Here is a 5,836-nt window from a genome sequence, read left to right as displayed (position 1 = left end):
CTATTAGAAAATTCGAATTTTGAAGAACATAAAATTCATTAAAACACACTTCAAATGTCGGGAAAGCTCAATTCCCGCCATCTAGAAATCAAAATCAAAAAACGTTCCGCCAGCCCTGGCCTTGGCGGCACCCTGCACCCTTCCTATGCTACACACACACCCACATTGAATAAGAATGCCTGCCGACGCCCCTATAATTCATATCCTTCCATATTTTCTGTTAATCCTTTTGAAGATAAGAGTAACGTGTGCAAGATTAAAAGACTAACAGAAAGTCAGGTAGGCCGTAGGCCCTCCGTGTACATATCCACTAAATACATCTTTATGGGGTTCATAACTAATAGATGGGGATTTACGTAAAATGCTGTCGCACCCCTTAATTGTTTTGAAAAAAATAATTGTTGTATTATATTGTTTACATTAATTATTGGCAAGATTTTTAAGGTATGAGAGTGCAATTTTACGGGCACCCAGAGAGGTCTATATTCTCACAACTTTCGCACATCCCCCACATATATTTAAGGGGTCTCCCTCGCTTTTCGTCTGCAATGCAATTTCATAAGTCAAGAAGATGCCTGAAAATTGTTGGAAAAAGCTACATAAATGACCCTAGTTGTAAGGAAAGAGCGCCGTACAGCCAGAGTACATCTCATTTTATAGCAACATACCGGTATCTGCCCACAAACACCTGAATTACCTATAATACGCTACTCGAGTGAGCATGCCTTTATTATAATATGAGATGAGAAAAACGAGAAAATATAAGATTGGCTTTCGGCACATAAAAAAAGTAAAGTAAATACTTTAAAGATAAGTTTTAATAGGGGAGATAACAGTGATTAATTAATAATAATAATAATAATAATAATAATAATAATAATAATAATAATAATAATAATAATAATAATAATAATAATGTAGTTTTATATAGCGCACATCCATCTAATGTAAGATGCTCAGGGTGCTTGATATGTGGACTTGGAACTCGATCAATGATATGAATTAGATCGATAATGATGAATTTTACTATATAAGACTGAGTGTCATATCCGGCATCTAGAGAAACTATTTGTAGTTCCCCAAATGTTACCACCTCCACGCCAAATGGTGGGGCTGAGATGTAGTTTTATTTTCTATGATACATTACTCGTATTAATTAAATTTCGGTGGTTGCCGAAAATCCCTGATAAAAGATCATGAGAAATTTCTGGTGCTTCATATAGACTATATTGGTGACGTGATGATGAATTTTAATTTATAGGCCTAAAAGTGTCATTTCCGGTCATCTAAAGGTACTATTTCCTCCGAATTTCTCACCTCCTTTTCTGGACTCCATTGTGGACTCACAGCTTTGAAGTAGGTAAAATAAATACATAAAATAAGACAATGTTTAAATTCTATTTTAATATGGTACATCACACCCATTAATTAGTTCTCTGTGGTTGCCGAAAATCGATGATAAAAGATCGTGAGAATTTGTTGGCGCTTCATTTGAATATAAATTGATGTGGTGATGATGAAATTTACTATATACCGTAAGTGTCATTTCCGGCCATCTACATGTACTATTTCCACGAAATTCCCCCCCCCCCCCACCTTGAAAAACAAATCTGCGCCCTTGCACGCACCCCAATCGCTAAATCCTGCATCCACCCCAGAAAACAATTGAGAAAAAAACGTAAATTACATAAAATATATTTGAGAGACCTTTCTTTCAAAGCCGCTCCCACGATTCCGGGATACTAAAGTTCCGATTTTACTGGCACTTTTTTTTGTTTTCATTGTAAAATGTTCTTTTTAATTTCTCATGGTTGAAAGTACTGTAGAGGTGGATGAGGTATAAAACGTTGTTAATGCGCTCAGATGATTAAGATGAATTAAGAAGTGGAAAAATGGGCTGTCTTGACTGGAAAAGTATATATGAGTGGGAAATTGTACTGTACTGAACTTGGCATCTTCACATGCATGTCAGTTGACATGAGAATCGCGCAAAATGACTTTTTGCACTAACATCATACTGCAATTATATTCCTTATTTCAACAATTATTTAGTATAGATGAGGTGGTGTCCAGTGGTTAATGAGACACACGTTCGCCGCAGAAAACATACATTTTCTGTATCTACTCGAAAATTTTCCATTTGTCACAACATTGTTGAAATGCAAAAAAAGAAGTAAATTTTCATTTGCTTTAACTTTTAATTTTGTTGGTCAATTTTCACGAATCAAATTGAAGTTTATAGAGAAGCACTTAAAAGGTTCGTGGTCAAAACAAATCAGGTGTAACAGACAATGCGAAAAAAATAATAATAAAATAGTAACACCATCAAAATGTATGACACACAGACTAATAACCAACGGCTGTACTCGCAACTTGTATCGTTTTATGTATCAAAAATGTACAGTGTTCGCGTGTGGAGATGTGCATCTTTTGTTAAATTGCATTGGTTAATGCATGCAATAATCCCTTCACGTTGATGTAAACAACTGATGTAAATGAAAAGTGGTATCGTTTTATAAAAACCTAGAAATAAAGCATCTGCACTTGTGCATAAAACAGTCTTGACTTGCAGACGATACAAAAAATGATAAGAAAATTCCCCGTAAAATTCACATATCTCCCTTTCTTTTATCAAATGTGATCTCAAAATTGATGCATGCATTTCAACATATTAAAAAAAAAAACAAAAAAAAAAAAAACACACACACATTCAGAATAATGTCTCTTCCGTGTGTATCCCAATTTGATTAAACCTCAATTCACATTCACATGACATCTCTCTTGTATGTACAGCAACATCCTACATATTTTTTTAAATCACTGACTTTTTTCTTCAAAATTTTCATCAACACTGGTAAATTAACTGACAGATATTCCAATTGATGATAACTCAGTTTTATTGAGTGAATTAAATAAATACTGTATAGTAAATGACCAACATCAAGCACCAAAAAAACTACTATCAGCTATTTTTTTCTTCTTCAGTTGCGGATACAATTACACCTAATTTTACTAAAACAAGTACTGTACCTGTTTACCTGTTTTAACTACCCAGTTTGGAATGGAAACCAAGTTTACTTTGCACTAAAACACAGCACAATACTTAGACTTGCCACAAGTCTCTAATTTATGGATAAGTTTTTCGTAGTATTAGCGCATTTCGGAAAGCGCCACCAGCGTCAGTTTATGTTAGGAAACTTTTTTGATGAGAATTGTAAAGTATACTATGGAACGCCATGCAAATAAGTAATATGGAACGCCAATTGTGCCAAATTCGATTTATTCTTAAGCATTTCAAATGATTAAGAGAAAGATTAGGGACTGGAACCCAGTCTACACAATACTATGATAAATTTAATAAAATTATCTATTTCTCAAAAGATTTTATCAAGGATAGAAAAAGATCAAATTATACGTCTTTAAATTCTTCTTACCAATGCAAAATCATCCCTTATATTTTCTTAGCTGTCTTTTAAAATTGTTAGGTACAGTACTACAGCATAACTTAAAATTAATTAGATTCATGTTTCTTTCAATTTATGTTTGTTATGTACACAAGTGTTCTTTTAATTGCATAAACATTCTTTTTAAATTCTTCCACATTGTTAAAAATATGATATCAAATATCTTTTCAGATAATCATTTTACCTACAGAATTCTTAACATTATGTATGGCTTCCCTCCTGTATGCACACTCTCAAATGTAAAGTACTTTCAAAGTGCTAAACTGTTCCTAAATTTTCTTTCCACAAATGTCGCATTTATAATTGTCTCTCTTCTGATATGTATCCTTAAATGTTTTTTAAAGTGTTATTCATATTGAACTTTTTTCCACAATGTTCACATACACATGGTGTCTGTGCTGTATGTTATTAATACACATGTCTAGACCTTCACATTTTTTTTGCGTATCACTACTCTCTGTAAGTTTGCTAGGCCTCTTCATCACATCATTTATAATAGTGTGGAATTTTATCCGAAAAACATTAAACATTTCCCCATGCTAATTGCCTGCTATGTATATTAAAATGATGCTTCACAATGCCAATGGGATGGCTGGGACTTGCACAACACCAACAGATGAAGTGGATCAAATTTAATGAGATAAAAAAATCCCATTTCATACTCAGAAATACAGGTCTACTGTAATGTAAATAACTAACCTAAAAATATAAAATCTAAAGATTAAAACGTCTTACAAAAAAAAGATTATACCACAGGACTACTTAAGAAATACTGACTACGATGAATCCATTTTTGGTGTAAAAGAAAAAAAAAACATTAACATTACACAATTTGATAAGCAACAATACATTTATACTATTGTTGTGAATTTTTTAGTTGTGAGCGTTTCTCCCAAGCATTCATGATGTATTTTTACAGAAATTATAAAAAATAGAGGTATCACAAATATTAGAAGACTGAATAATTTAAATAATTTAATTTTAATATCATCATTTGTTGTTGAAAAAAGTGTCCTTGTATCATAATCGTTACAGAGTAGGTCATTTTCAAGATTTGTTAAATATTGTTTTCTAATGATATTGTAAGTGGGACAATTTAGTAAAAAATGTTTGACATCTTCAATTTCTCCATTTTCAGTTCTGTGCACTGTAAGTAATAAAGGGTTTTTAATTGCATGGATGAGGATCCATTTATTGAATTATTATTTTATTGTTATTATTTGTTTCAGGGAACAGTGAAATCCCTCAATTTTGAATTACCTTTAAATTTTGATTTTTATAATTATTTTTATATTACTTAATTTTTTTCATTAATTATTAATTGTCTTTATACACATTTTTATTCTGCCTTTTATATAATTTTAATTGTTTAGTCTTTATACATATGTAAATTTAACCAAATCAAAAGTTTAAATTGTTGGTTGATTGATCATTGATTTTTGTTTTTCATTTTTTACATATTTGTAAACATAAATAGAATTGTTTTTATGTCCAAGTGCCCCCATCGGGGGCCATAGACACTATGTCATGATGTAGCAATTAAAGATGGCAGAAAAGGGTAAATCCAGTGGAGGAATGATGGGTACTACTACCACCAGGTGGAGGGCGCTCTACTGAAAATTGAATAGCGTTTGGAATTCAAACATAATTGCATTCAAACTCGAACATGCATTACAGGGACGCAGCACGCGTTCGCCACAAACGCCTTTAACCATCATTTAAAGGACGCCTTCTAGAATATGGTAGTACTTTTCGAGATCAATGACATAACGCGGTGATTCCAAGAGTTAATCTTTTTTAGTGTTTTTAGTGCAATATCATACAGTGGGCCTCTGTCTTTAGTGCAATAATACAGTGGGCCTAGTAGTATACAGAATATTGTTATGAAAGACAATTTTCACGAAAAATTCAGATACACTACAATGACAAACACATCTGCATATTGAAGAAAGTAAGATTAAATTCAAAAATAAAAACTCCTGTATAAGGCAGTAGACACATGCTCCCACTGGGAGCCTATTTTTAACTACAACCTGAATATAAGTTTGACTTGGATTGATATCAGCTAGAACAATGAATACACTACAGTAACTTTACAGCAGTTCTAAGTCACTGCATGACTGATTTCATCATGTCACGCTTGATTGCACTCACAAAGAAACCTTGTCATCCCGGTTGGACAGGAAAAGACTGCGACACAAGTAAGCATGTTACCCATTGCTTCATATCAAGCCTATACGGTCACATGACTAACCTGGAAAAACCCATTTCTATTTTTGCAGACACTTCATGCACACCTAAAACTTAACAGAGAATTTTAAGGTAAATATTATATTAATTTATGTTGTTCAGTGTAATAGATCCAATCAATA

At 32.7% G+C, this 5,836-nt stretch overlaps 1 protein-coding gene across 2 annotated transcripts in view; it reads left to right on the top strand.

Annotated features, from left to right (window-relative positions):
* The window catches only part of LOC117116832 (tripartite motif-containing protein 2-like), a 27,299-nt gene that overhangs the window by 16,786 nt on the left and 4,677 nt on the right, over positions 1-5,836 (top strand). The gene's annotated exons all lie outside the window — the stretch shown is intronic.

Source organism: Anneissia japonica, unplaced genomic scaffold (genome assembly GCF_011630105.1).
Source record: "Anneissia japonica isolate Jap-2015-1 unplaced genomic scaffold, ASM1163010v1 scaffold2028_len131717_cov125, whole genome shotgun sequence".
In the NCBI taxonomy this organism is placed as follows: domain Eukaryota; kingdom Metazoa; phylum Echinodermata; class Crinoidea; order Comatulida; family Comatulidae; genus Anneissia; species Anneissia japonica.
This window is presented reverse-complemented; position numbering and strand designations above follow the sequence as displayed.